The following is a 15,346-nucleotide window of genomic DNA, read 5'->3' as shown; positions in this document are numbered from 1 at the left end:
CAATCTAGTAATCTCAGGAAGGTTCGAGAAAGAAGTGGCGTGATACTAGTCACGTGACCACGCTGACGCAACAGTATAATATGAATAACTGCGTAGCAGCAACCAATTAGAGTCGGGTTTCTCCATCTCTTCAATTATTCACCAAGAACGCTGGTGCAAAAACAAATGTGCTTACAACCGATAATAAATTATGGTCTACGACCCAGCTGCTTTTAACCAAAATGATCTGAATCCATCTATGCCCTCTTGGTCCATGGACAGTTGTGGTCATGGTTTTTGCATCTTAATAAGGCCACTAGAATAATAAAAAGCCTACTTCCACCCTTTATTCAAAGTGTTTATAGTATCCCCCACCTCCCCCCCCCACACACACAGCCATAATGAAAAACCAAACTTCCATCCATAAAACATGAGCAGTATTCTTATATATATTCACGTGAATGAATCTACCACACATTATGTTTCCTACTAACAAACTCATGGGCCTATGGCCCACATTTACAGGACCACTATATTGCAAATTTAATGCTTAAACTACTATTTTGCACTTTTTCAGTTTAATTATCATTACCGCTATAATGCATATTTAATTTATGTAATCAAGTAACGAACAGTAATTAGTAGGCCTACTTATTTACGTGCTTAATTGTAAATCTATGCCTGATTTGGGGTCCGCTTTCGGGGAATCCCTGTAAAAGTGTTTTCGCGAAATACACGGGTTCCCTTAGGGGTGGGTGGAAAGTTAGAGCTCCTATATAATTTCGCTCCACATTTATTCCGAGCCACAGTGGTCAGATGTCCTAAGAACTTGGAAGTGTTATAAAACATGAAACTGTTCTTATCTCCGCCACCGAAGGTGGACGGAAGTTATGTTTCACTCCTGTAGTAGTAGTTGAGCATTGTGTTTCTCACACTTCCAAATTCGTAATCATGACAAAGTCAATGAATGCCTCGCCCGCTTCATGGATTGTACCATATCCCCCGGTACCGCAGTGACCGGAAAGTGCAACACGAGATGGTCTGTGTCTTGTGGCGATTCCTGACATGCTGGGCATGTAGGGGATTTACGATAACCCCATCGATGCAGGTTGGCCGTTGTTCTGCCGTGGCCTAACCTCAGCCTGTTTGCCTGTGTCCATTGTTTGCTGGTTAGGTGATAGAAAGGAGGTGTGTATGCTTGTCAGCAAGATTTCTCAAAAAAGACTGAATGGATTTAAACGAAAGTTGGTATACATTTAGATTATGGCCGAACTTAGACATTGTTTTAGTTTTGAAGGGTCAAAATCAAAGGTCAAGGCCACAGCAAGGTCACAAAAGTTCAAAAAATCACTATCTGTTTACATGTGGGCCGATTTTGCACATTATGTTACTCGCAATCGGAGGGTCGCGAATTCGAATGCTCGTCACACCAAACATGCTCGCCCTTTCAGACGTGGGGCATTATAATGTTACGGTCAATCCCACTATTCGTTGGTAAAAGTGTAGCCCAAGAGTTGGCGGTGGGTGGCGATGACTAGCTGCCTTCCCTCTCGTATTATACTGCTAAATTAAGGAGAGCTAGTGCAGATAACCCTCGTGTAGCTTTGTGCGGAATACAAAACAAACAAACACACTATGTTTGCTCTATAACTCAGTTAAAAACGATTGGATTTTGATTAAACTTGGTGGACATATTTAGAATATTATTCCTCATTGTCCTGCCAAAAAATGGTCCGTCTCCGTTGATAAAGATGGACGGTTAAACTTATATTAAAGTTTTTCTTCATTACCCATTCAAGCCGTCTCCAAGCAATATACGGACACATTTTCGTATTCTTTGAGAGCCGAATGTGATCAACGCTGCATGGTTGGGATATGGGCTCTACTGAATGCCCATCTAGTTTTCAAAGTTACTAAAATCATATTTTTACATCAGCTTTTAAAGGAAGAACCAAATCTTTGTGAGAGTAATTCAGCAAATATGTTTTGTGGAGAAAGTAGCATAATTTGTTTCAAAATAAAAAACATTTATCTAAAAGGCCCCGAATTCAATGTCAATATTGTTTGGTTTAATTTTACCTTTGCTTCTTTTTCTACTCCTAATTTCTTGCTATTATTAATTACTCAAACTAGCCATAGATGCCCTTCTTCAGGTGGTAATTTAACGTTTCTAAAAGCGCATAAATATTGGTGTATTACCTAACCCAATCATATAATTATATACAAGGATTCACTCACTTGAGCTATGTTTATGTTCATGTTTTGTTTTGGTATATTTGGTAGTAAAATACTTCAGCAAGAAGTTATGGATGTAAAACTACACATTTTTATCACGAAATAGAACTTCCTAGCAAGAGGGAAAAAATTCTTTATGTCCATTTAAAATTCAGTAATCTATGTCAAAGTCATAAGTTTTTGTTGTATTTCTATACTTACGCTGATTATTGAAAGAGAGTTGGACGGTGCAACTACATCTAGTGTAGATCTTTCTTTAAAAAATATCTTGTATACTCAATCCTTCGATACTTTTAATAAAAATTCTGGGAAAATGTTTATAAAAGGAGCGACAATAGTCAAAACTAAACCCACCACGAAATAAAAATTATAAAATGGCCAAAGGCATGACGTAGGTCTCCGCATTACTTGCAGGGATAATTATAAAATGGTGGAAGGTAGAGCAAGACCTAGGTTGCCGTACTACATGCAGGGATAATTATAAAATGGTGGAAGGTAAAACAAGACCTAAATCTGCATAATACTTGCAATGATAATTATAAAATGGTGGAAGGTAGAGCAAGACCTAGGTTGCCGTACTACATGCAGGGATAATTATAAAATGGTGGAAGGTAAAACAAGACCTAAATCTGCATAATACTTGCAATGATAATTATAAAATGGTGGAAGGTAGAGCAAGACGTAGGTCTCCGCACTACATGCAGGGATAATTATAAAATGGTGGAAGGTAGAGCAAGACGTAGGTCTCCGAACTACATGCAGGGATAATTATAAAATGGTGGAAGGTAAAACAAGACCTAAATCTGCATAATACTTGCAATGATAATTATAAAATGGTGGAAGGTAGAGTAAGACGTAGGTCTCCGCAATACTTGCAGGGATAATTATAAAATGGTGGAAGGTAGAGCAAGACGTAAATCTCCGCACTACATGCAGGGATAATTATAAAATGGTGGAAGGTAGAGTAAAGACGTAGGTTTCCGCAATACTTGCAGGGATAACTAGAATGAAGATCACTCTCATTTTTAATAGGTGGTGAAGAGTGAAAAATATTTTCTAAACTTTTTCGCTCTTTTATTTATAATAACTGCAAGCGTTAGTGATACCCATGACTAGCCCTTTTTATGGCTGTCTGACATGCACATTCACTTGATCACTAACTAACTTGGGGAGTCCTGATCAAAATTAAAACAGAAGTTATGATAAATTTACGATTAGGAAATTAATGAATTAAGAGAAATGATGTACCGCTGTTAATACTATGCATCAGGAAAATTAAGTAACATTTGACCAATATTGCATAGCGAAATTCACTGCGATATCGACCATTATTCCCATCCATGAAAGTCATTATGTTATTGTTATATGAACAGACATGTGTCAGTATACAGTTCACTTACTTGCGTCAATTTAAGTCAAAATCAATGAAAGATTTTCACATCTGTCTGGGCTTAGAGTTAGTAAATGTCCTTTTTTAAAGTCGACAGAAAATATTCAATTCAGTGAAATTACACCACAAAAGCGTGATTTACCAAATGTTTAATCCAATCGTCATAACAGAAACTTTTTCTTGTACGCTTTTTCAATATGTTGTATTTACATTTACACAAGTTTCCAGAGCTTAAAGAAGAAATAATAAAATAGGAATAATTAAGATAAAGTTTGTTAACCATCTTTTGGATCTATTTTTTTTTCAAATCGTTTAGTATTTCAAGACTGTCTGTGTTCAAGGCTTATTCTAATATATAGTTATACAAAAAAATGTTTAATTACCAAAGTAATTTGTGTAGTAATAATTCAATTCGAAAATCAATTTGTTTATCTTATATTCTAAAGCCAAGTGAATCCCACCTTTCTGTTCTTAAATGAAACCTACCATTATATAGTAGTTAAATGAAAGTTATTTCTGTCTGTATTGGTGGTTGTTTTATATTTACCCTATTTTCTCTTTTCTCTGTGGGAATTCTAAGTAGAACAGTAACTGCATGCTGTTCAGGTCTATTCAAATTAATTAGAGTGAGTAAACAGCCCTCACGTGCTTGGTGAGTTTCCTGTTGTACCAGTTTTAAGTGATAATCAACAAGCGATATATAAATTTGTCACGAAATTATTACAAAATAAGAGTATGGAAAGGGGAGAATGAGGAAAGTCTGTTTTATTAGGTACCTGCCGCATTTCTAACATCCCCACCTGAGCGGTTATGAAAAAAAACTAGAATAGGTAACGCCTTAGGGAATACTTGCATGTTTTGGGAAATATTGAGTTTGTTCACATTTTTTAGTGAAATATCTGAATTTATGGGCAGGCACATAAATACCCTGTGAGACTGTAAATATCCTAAAGTTACTTAAGTAAAAGTTCGTGGAAAACGCTCTATACGTGAAGCAAGAAAGATGAGCGATATTCTGTATTGACACACTTATGCGTTACACCAATTAAAGTAGGCATTCTCGGAACTTAACCGGGCGTAAATTCGCGTTTGTCTCTCTTATTGCATTGTTTAAGCCGTTATTTTAACAATAGAATATAATTATGCAAGGCTTCTTGTTCACTCTGATGATTCGACTGCATGTATTCGTTGTTTTCTTTAAGGTTTTCTGTAAATTTCTGGCACACGTTTAGTGTATATGTCTATCAATAAGTGACATTTGCTGTTCGTAACAAATGTTCTGTTAAAAGCATGTAGTTGTACGTTATTAGAAAGCCTACAACAACTTAAGATTAAATTACTACTTTCCTACTGGCACTTTCTGGTTACAGTTTCGTAACTAAAGCCCTTCAGACTTTTATTTTTTGTTTTTCTTTCTCGCCAGTATCATCAATCGATGTCTCCACATTGAACAAAATCCAAAAAAGAAAAATAAATAACAATATCAAATTAGTATCGCATGATATCCATTTCCTGCAATTTATACAAGGAACATGTATATGTTTTATTCTGTGCAAATGAACAAAGGTGAGGAAAAAAGTGATTATGTAACTGTTTCACCTAGAACATAGCTTAATTTGTAACGTCTTATATTTTGAGCCCCCCAGTGGCACGGCGGTATGTCTGCGGACTTACAACGCTAGAATCGGGGTTTCGATACCCGTGGTGGGCAGAGCACAGATAGCCCATTGTGTAGCTTTGTGCTTAATTACAAACAAACTTATATTTTGACACAAATCATGATTAAATTGATTATAATTTTCTTCGTAATATTTTCTATAGTACCAACCGAATGATACCAACTGTCCCAGCTGTATAGTAACTTTTTCACCACCCTGTAATGGCTTGGGGGTTAGGGCATTCGACTCGTAATCTAGAGGTTGGAGGTTCAAATCCCAGTCACCGAACATGCTTGCCCTTTCAGCCGTATGGGTGCTATAATGTGACGAGCAATCCGACTATTCTTGGTAAAAAAATAGCCCAAGAGTTGGCGGTGGATAGTGTTGACTAATTGCCTTCAATCTAGTCTATCACTGTTAAATGAGGGACGGTTAGCACAGATAGTCCCTGAGTAGCTTTGCGCGAACTTCGAAACAAACCAAACCACCCTGTAAGGTTTCTAGCGGTATAAGTCCGCAGACATCCCGCTGTGCCACTGGGGGGGGGGGGGGACATTTTTACTCGGTCTTACATTTACCTTACATAATATAAATATACCCTACAAACAGAATATCGGTATCGCATTGAATTACCACCTATTTTGCCCGATCTATGAACCCCAAGCAAATATAGTATAATATTTATTAGAACCTTCGTCAACAATTCCACGTAAACAGCTTTTAATAACTAAAATCACTTTCAACTCGACTCAAAATTGCCTGTATCATTTGTTACTAAACTATCCATAATCCACATATATCAAAATGTCAAATTTTGTAAAATAAACTTAGAAACACAAACTTTGTGTTTGTACAGACTAACGCGACCAAATACAACAGAACGGCTTGTATCATTATGTCCCAGATTTATAAAATTAATTATTTTACTTTTCACAGTTCGAGGAAATATTGTAGAATTAGATAACTCTCTACTCCTATAGCACTCGACCTGGAGACCCTAAATCGTTCCCACGAAGTGTTTCCATCTTTCCCTGTTTTCTGACCATTCTTCATCTTCTATACCAACATCAAAGGCGCCCTTTGCAACATTACCTTGCCATCTTTTTCTCGATCTTCCTAATGGTCTCCTACCTTGTGATCTTCCAAACATAGTAATCTTGGGCAGTCTATTATGTTTCATTCTGGTAATTTGCCAGCCCATCCCATTGTTATTGTTTTTACGATATTTGTAACAGGAGTTAATTCGCTGATATCCACCAACTCTCGATTATATCGTCTTCTCCATCTGTTTTCATCTGCATCATACACTGGCCGTAAAAGTGTATTCTCAAAAACCAGGACTTTATTTTCTTAAGAGTGAGAGAATTATCATAATGTCACGTATTTTATGTATAATCATCTTGCTTGTATAAATTCATCAAAATCTAAACTGGCAAAACTTCATTGCGATTTGGAAAAAGGCAAACATGAAATATGATCTGGAAAATTACACCTAAAAGGTAATATAAAATCAATACGTCACAAGATAAGTTTACGTTTCACGTGTCTTGTGAAAAAAACACGCTTATGTTCAGCACATTTTGTTCTTGCTATTCGCTTAGAACGACGGTATCCCCTTTTTGTTTTTAAAGTTGATCATTTGCTGAGTTGTGCTTCTTGTTTCCTTTTAAATGTGTTATAATATTACCTTTTGGTGGCAAGCGAAGAATTTTGATGTAAATACAGATATCGGAGTTGTTCAAGGGTTGGAAACCAAAGTAACACGTCTACTAGTGGAAAGGTTCTGAACATGCTACCAAAAGACAAATTTATATAAAACAGCCTGGAAAAATGATGGAAAGTCAACTACGCCACAGAAACAAGCTTTCTGCACAATACTGCCGTTACATTAATCACCAGTCTACTGCCCATTGGCTTAATATAGATTTCATAAATCATCTTGAGTGATTCTCAGTGACTAAACAAACTGAAGAAATTGTCTTCATTGGTCTAGAGTAAGGTATAGAAGACCTGAGTCAGTCCAACAGTATGGTTTAGGAAGACGTCAGTATTAATTAGCGAAAATATCTTATTGTTCTTCTAAAGGTCGGATATACTGGTCAATGATATACTGGCATGGTACTGGAACCAGTTGTATGATATTTCACCCTTGTAAGTGTACTAGACTTTTTCCTGATGCAATGATGCCCAGTAATATAGATAAACTATCTTAAGCAAGAAGCCAAGAGGCTTTAATTCTAAATCCTAAGGACATCTCAGACACTGCTTTGGGCACTTTGCACATCAGCGCCTTACTAGTGACACCACAACTTTGCGTTGCACTGACTGAGGAATGGGACAGGATCTCCAAAAATGTCTTCTGCTGACTGAGTTAAAATATGCTACGTGGATGTAGAAACTGTTTCAATGTAGGGGGCTCATTCTCATTATACTTTCCTTGACTCTAGACCACCATTAGGAAGTTAACATGTTTTTAGTGACTTTTCCTTTTGGCATAACGATCAATATTTGGTGTGCCTACTCTGTGAATTCCAAGAATATATGCCTATGTGGTAAGTTTCACGTAGTAAATGACTCTCAAACGAAATTTGATTGAACGTCATCCAACAGATTTATAGCAAAATAAATCATAGAAAGTTAAACTGTAATATTAGACATATTTCCGCCTATATTTTGTCAGTGGGAGTCGTAGTTCGTAATATTATGACCTAATTATTATGCAGTAAGCAAAATCAGAAAATCCTAATGCAAAATAAAATATAAAGTGCGTTTAATTTCTTAAAATTGCCCTGTTCTCTATTTTTCTGGAACTCCGTATGAAAAATAGAATATATATTTCGGCTAAGAAACAATTCCTTTATTATAAAAATGTTAAAGCATAACTTATAATGTTGCCAATAATTCCAATAATGAGATTAACTAATAAATTACTTGCATCAGAAAATAACACAATAACTAAAATTATTTCGATAACAATCTAATAAATACACATTTTATATTATTCCTGTTTGTTTGTTTTAGCGCAAAACTACACATTGAACTATCCGCTCTGTCTATTATAGGAAATCGAACCCTTAAATTTAGTGTCTTAAATCCGTAAGCTTATCGCTTACTCACTAGGGAAAATATGTGTTCTTTCTGACCACATAGATTCGAACCATTAAAAGCACCTACTTATATTCTCACATGACTCTCTTATATCCAATGAAGGCTCTGACATAGCCTTGTAGAAAGGGTGTTCGACTCACAATCGAAGTATTGCAGAATCGAAACCAGTCTTCAAACATGCATATCCCTTTCAGCTGGAGGTGTTCTAATGTAACGGTTAAACCCATTAATGGGTGGTAAAGAGTATCCTAATAAATGGCGGTGGGTGATGCTGACTAGCTGCCTTTCCACTAGTTTATCACTTCGAAATTACGAACGGCTAGCGCAGATATCCTCGAGTAGCTTTGCACGAGAATTTAATAAACAAACAAACCATCCAATGAGTTTTTGATATCATTATATGACCATTCCTGATTAAACTTAGTTAAATGGACGGCAACTGCCTGTTATAGAAACGCAAGTCTTCTGAAGACTTTTGAAACGTCGTCCTCTACACTTGTGTTTCTACAACAGGCAGTTGTCGTCCATTCAACTAAGTATAATCATGAATACTCTGTATAAACAATCTATCAAAGAATGTGGCCATTCCTATCATTAAAATAACTTCGGATATTCTTATTTTATTATTCATACCACATCAACTTCTGACATTCTCGTGAAAAAATCCACATTCTTTAATCTCGTAATCGGCTCACGATATCTTTTTTGCATGTGAATTCAACTTCGAGCTTCTTACTGGACGATTTTCATAGATTAAACAATTCCTGTAGCTTACACTTTTGATGATCTGTAACATAACTCATTAATCCAACTTCTGGTTGTTTCACGATAGAACTTTCAGGTATTTCACTGTACAATTTCTAAAATAATCAAATCCGTATAATTCACAACTGATCTTAAGAGCTTTACCTTGAACAATGTGTGTGTGTACATAAATTACAGGCAAACTTGTCTTCACAAAGCAGCAACTTAGTGCTTTTAAAGTGGTCAGTCAGCTATGCCAATGGCAGACGTGCTGAAAACTTAGCGATGTTTTATAATACTTGCTAAGGAAAATTTCTTCTGAACGAGAAATTCTACAAGAAAGGCATAATTCGAGCTTCAACTTAGCACATAGCACGTCTGAAGAAAACGATACATGTTGATACGCGTCTCTGACTCAAATTCTGTTTATTGCAAAACATGAGCATCTCTTTAAGAATGATGTATATGATTTATGTTTTTAAAGTTTGATAATATAGAATAAAAAAATGGGTATTGGGTATTTTCAATCTAAACAGCATATTTTACGGCACATTGGCTAAATAGCCAGATCAAAGACCCCAAAGTTCAAGCGTACCTGTTCCTAATATCGAACTGCTGACTAGTGGAAAGGCAACCAGTCAAAAGCGCCTACTACATGGCTACTCTTAAGCGAATAGCGGAACTGACTGTCACTTTTATGACGCATATATGAAAGAGCGGAGGGTGTTCAGCAGCATATCATAACCTATAACCTTGGACTTTCTGACCGACACACTAACCATTAAGCCACATCTAATTCAAATAACAATGCTAATTTATCATTTATAACATTCCTTGATTTAAAACTTGCAAATATACTAAAATTTATGGAGATTTATCTAGTTTTCCTTTGTAGTACAGCATTCTGCAAGCAAAAGGTGCATGCTAAAATTTTACGATTATGTACCTTTCTTAGAAATGTAACATGTATATGTAAGAATAAGTCTTTTTTAGCTGAATACCTTTTGTCAACTTCTCGTTACGATAACATTTAAACTGTATACTGAAAACCGAATGTCAGTTTTGTTTTGTTGTTATTTTGAAACGGTGATGGCCACATTTATATCTCAAATACTCTTTTTGATTTCTCTGGTACCATAAAATAGCTGTTTATAAACAAATGATTCAGTAATTGTTTGCTTGTTTCAGAGCAAATCCACATTAGATTATCTGCTGTGTCCACCGCGGGAAATCGAGCTCCGGATTTTAGCGTTGTAAGTCCGTAAACTTTACCGCTGTCCCATCGAGAGACGCGATTGAGTAAAGTAGACTACTACTGAAATGTCAATGTTACTCAAATATTACATGTTAGTGAACAGTTACTTAGTTTAAAGTGTGCACTTGAACCTGAAATGGCTAAACAAATAAATAAAGTAGACTAATAGTCAAATTTCAATACTACTCAAATATTGTATATTAATGAGGAATTACTCAGTTTATAGTGCGTAGTTATTCTTAAATCTGAAATGGCTTGTAAATCCAGTTAACTTTGAATACTGATCACTGTTTTCAATAACTACAGAAAAGGACAATCTAACAAAGAAAGGAGAGAATCGAATTTTCTTAAAATAGACGTTCACAAGTTATACGTGTTACTAAGTCTGCGAATGTGAGCATATAAGAGGCTAAAACTTGTTTTTTAATGTTTCATACCTCAGAACTAGTCACTGTTACTACTGGCTGGGCGTGACCTAATGGTTAATGCGTTTGTAATGTAAACTACAAGATTCATGGTTCGCAGCCTGTTGCCACAAAAACGCGCTATTCATTTTGGGACTGTGGGTATGTGATAAGAGTGGCGGTCAAATCCTACTATTCGGTAAGACAAGATGATCCAACGAGTTAGCAGTGTGGGCTGTGGATCATTAGCCTTTCGTTTCAAAATTGAATATTACTATGCATGGATAGCCCTTGTGTAGCTTTGCGCAAAAATCATAAATAGAAAATAATATGATCTACTTTTTCTTATATTATCAAGTATTTATTTTTTGACACTATTCGAAAATACTTCCATTATGCTATGTGAATTCAAATGTAATTTAGTTATAGTGAGAATCTGTTATATAAGTTTTACAAATGATTGACCCTCACATGTCCATACAATAACTTTTATCTTATAAGTTATAATAGTATCTGCCCGATTTACTGAAATTAAAGAACTTCCAACTCTAAACAGCAAAGGACATATCAAAACAATATCACCATACTGAAGTATTACAATTTTATTCAACACTATTTTAAACGATATCTTATTACAAATTACATTTTACAGTAAGTAAGATTTGTATTTAGAACAGGTAAGATGTTTCGATCACTGGTGCGAGAATGGTGGTTTGATTGTTTTAGCGCAAAGCTACCCAATGGGCAATATGCGCTCTGTTCACCTCGTGAAATTAAACCCCCGGATTTTTATTTTGTAAGTCTGTAAGCTTACCGCTAGCCCATCGGGGGGATCAAAAAAGTATAAAACGCTTTCAAGTTATTAAAGCCTAACATATACGGAGCCACCACCCTCCGACGTGTTGTGTAATATACGAAACTTTGGATATAATGAGACATTAGGCAATAATAACCAGTTAGACTTGTAGAAAATCACGCCTTTGATAACAATTATAATTACGAGCTTTACATATGAAGGTGCAAAATTTCACCAATCTATTTATTTAATAAAAAATAGTGCCTTTGCTTTTTAAGAAACGCCAGCAGCCTGAACAGAGTATTTTACCACTAGTATTTGTCCTTCAAGGTTTTACAAGAGGAAATGATCATTTTTATTCATGCACACATTAATACATTCAACTTCCCCATGAGCCCAGTAAAAGGAGTAGATTAGTTGAAACAGCTGCACCTGTATGCAGAACTTTAATTTACTTCAATTGGGCATAACCAGTTATTAAAGTAATATAATCTTATTGTTTTGCGATAATGTAAAAGAAGTGTTCTAGTGAAAAGCGTATGGTGAGTCATAGTATTTCATTGAATTAGGTTCACCTTTACTTGAAAACAAGTATAAAGCTATAGTAATAAATATGTGACAACACGTAATAAATAGAACGTTTACCTTATTATTTAGACCTTAAGGTTCTAGATCTTTATATACATCATACAATTTAGATGTATTTATATTATTGTATAAGCTAAACATTTAAAAGGATTATTGTTTTATACGATAAAATATTTTCTTAAAACCATAGAGAGGTTTAATTCATCATATAAGAAAGCTCAAAGTACCTTGTCTTATTTACAAAAGTTGTTTTATCTTAACTCAAATTCAAATTTAAAGTTACCTAAGGCTCGTATTGTGGAGTATTGATAGATTAAATACATTTACTAGGTTTTCTGTTTCTTTGTTTTTGAATTTCGCGCAAAGCTACACGAGGGCTATCTGCAGCGAGTCATCACCACCCACCGCCAACTCTTGAGCTACTACTTTACCAACAAATAGTGGGATTGACTGTAACATTATAACGCCTCCACGGCTGAAAGAGCGAGCATGTTCGGTATGACGGGGATTCGAACCCGCGGCCCTCAGATTGCAAGTCGAGCGCATTAACCACCTGGCCATGCCGGGCCCATGTTTTTCTGAACAAAACACGAATGGAAAAACTGTACAATGTTGTAAGTTTCTCGTTGGAGCGGAAAATTCGCGATAATTAACTTAGCTGTATGTCCTAATTATTTTACCTACAAATAGTTTTTAAAGCCATATACGTTTATATGTAAAGAAAATCCAACACAAATAGTTTATAAAATCACAGGCCGATTATTTAAGAATTTTTTTACAAAGCTACACAAGCGCTATCTGAGCATGGCCATCCCAAATTTTGAAGTGATAAACTAGAATGATGGCAGCTAGTGAACTACATTCACTGCCAACTTTTAGACTACTGTTGCCTAATCTTCACAGTGTACTCACGGCCCCAAAGTGCAGAGCATTTGACGCAATGGAACGCGAACCATAAACCTTTAGATTTAGAGTCCGGATACCGTTATTGTTGAGCCTCGCCTAGCATAGCCCGAAGAAAGAGTGATATAGTTTTCCAACTGCTATTTTTCCAAGAGCCATTATACATATATTGTTTATAAATCATTAACACACCTATAAAATAAGCAATACTAAAAATATATTAACAGCGTAAAGATGATATGAATGAGTTTGTTTTTCGTATTCTTTAGAAACATTTTTTCGTAACCTGATGATTAAAAAGATTTGCTCAGGAAGGCATTGAATTAAATTGATTTTTATCTGTAGTGGACTATACAACGATAACAAAGTTTAATATTGCTTACAATATGTTAGTCTCAAGCAAGAGTGTGTCAATTATAATATCGATAAACCTTACTCCCCAAAGGTCATGATTGTATATAAAAGAATGAAATATCTTCCCCGTGACTTTAACGCAGAAAAATTCAAATGAATCCAAGATATTGTTGCGTCAGCGAGGTCACGTGGCTAGTATCATGCCACTTCTTTCTCGAACCTTCGGGAGATTACTAGATTGGGGTAGTGTGGTATATATAAGAACGTGACGGGAACAATGTGTAGGTAGTGAGTAATTGATCTGCAGTCAGAGAGTATTGTTGAAGATAACGTTCGTTGTTATAGCGTTTGTTTTAGCGCGATTGTTGAAATTAAGTGTATCGTAAAGTTATATTCAGAAAGAATAAACCAGTTTTATTTAAGAAAGGACTTGTGTCGCTAAAGTTTCGTCGGAACGAATTTACGGGTAATCAATTAACAAACGGAGACGTAACAATATCAATAATCCCTATTTAACGAAATAAAGAATAGCAAAAAAAAAAATTGTGGAGAAGAACAAGCTTCTAAATACAATTATCCTTATTGAAAGTGTCCAAATCCATATTTTTAGTAAAAAAAAATGTTTTTAACTGTAATGATATTATCTTGTCCCTATTTCCTCAGTACACTTTAAAATTACAGCAACCCACATGTAAAGAAACCAAATCCGAACACACTGACTAAACGAGACTTAAAAGAAGGCTTATATTTACTCAGTTAATTCTGAAATTATTATTTTTATATGTAATTCTTAAATTTCATCCTCTGCTTTCATGAAAAATGTCTCGTTGTTCCCCCGTAATTTTGAAATAAGACAGGGCCGATTCTTCGATAAAACAAGAAATGTACTTATTTTTGAAACTATCTTTACTGCTTATTACCTTTAACGTACAGTTTGACGTCTAGTTAAATATAATAGTACGATGCTTAGAATTGTTTGAATTAGAATATTTTGCCTCAATAATAAAAAGTAAATCGGACTAAATTTGTAACAAGAAAAAGTTCGATTTCAATAACTAGTCTATCGTGTTTCTACAATACTATCGACGATGATTTTGCAAAATTTGTGGATGTAGAATTTTTTTTTCTAATAGAAATGACGTAATTGATGCCCGATACATCTAACGTATTAAAAATAATTCATTTATATATTATGTTTACTTTCAAGGAAGCATAACTATTAGAAGGTAGTGTTCAAAAAGCATCGAAAGTTACGATCTTGATTCAAAACCCACTAGGATTAGGCTTTTAAAGTCTTTACTGCAACAAATTTACAACAAAAGTTATTATAACTCATCACATTTCACGTTTCACATTATATGTTCATCCAGAAATAACATTAATTACCCTATTTTGTAATAACATGCTTATTACGACATTAAAGAGAAATAAATATTTTCATCAAATCCTATTGTCATTAGGATTATCGTTTTGCACAGTAACTATTTTTATTATATCATCAATATATGATAAACAAAACACAGCGTAATAACCAAATGATCTTCTTTTCAAAAACTAGAGGACCAAAGGTAAACAGTACTCTATTATAACGAGCTTAACAACGTTATACAACATATTTATCTAAATTTAAAGCTTACCTTTAGTTGAAAGTAAGTTAGGTAGCCAAATACCTCTCAGGCCATAGCAACCTGAGGATTCCTTGTGTTAGTGTGTAAACAGAACACCAACAGAAGGTCACGCTAGGCATACAATAGAATAATAACGTTCCCCTACCAACCAAACGTACAGTCGGTTCTCAATACTCCGGCACCGAACAGAAGATACCATTTCAAACTAGGTAGGCGAAGGTAGGAGTTTTATATACTAGGCTTACGATATTTAATTTTACTCACTTCAACGTCAAGAGAAATTATTGACAATTTTAGTAAACTA

At 35.1% G+C, this 15,346-nt stretch overlaps 1 protein-coding gene across 1 annotated transcript in view; it reads right to left on the bottom strand.

Moving 5' to 3' along the window:
* The window catches only part of LOC106458511 (Na(+)/H(+) exchanger protein 7-like), an 80,919-nt gene extending 65,785 nt beyond the window's left edge, over positions 1-15,134 (bottom strand). Inside the window, exon 1 of the mRNA XM_013918031.2 lies at positions 15,052-15,134. The gene's annotated coding sequence lies outside the window, so the exon portion shown is untranslated. The remainder of the gene's footprint in view (positions 1-15,051) is intronic.
* Between the last annotated feature and the right edge of the window lie 212 nt (positions 15,135-15,346).

Source organism: Limulus polyphemus, unplaced genomic scaffold (assembly GCF_000517525.1).
Source record: "Limulus polyphemus unplaced genomic scaffold, Limulus_polyphemus-2.1.2 Scaffold478, whole genome shotgun sequence".
In the NCBI taxonomy this organism is placed as follows: domain Eukaryota; kingdom Metazoa; phylum Arthropoda; class Merostomata; order Xiphosura; family Limulidae; genus Limulus; species Limulus polyphemus.
The sequence above is the reverse complement of the archived record's forward strand: the minus strand, read 5'-3'. Positions and strand labels throughout refer to the sequence as shown.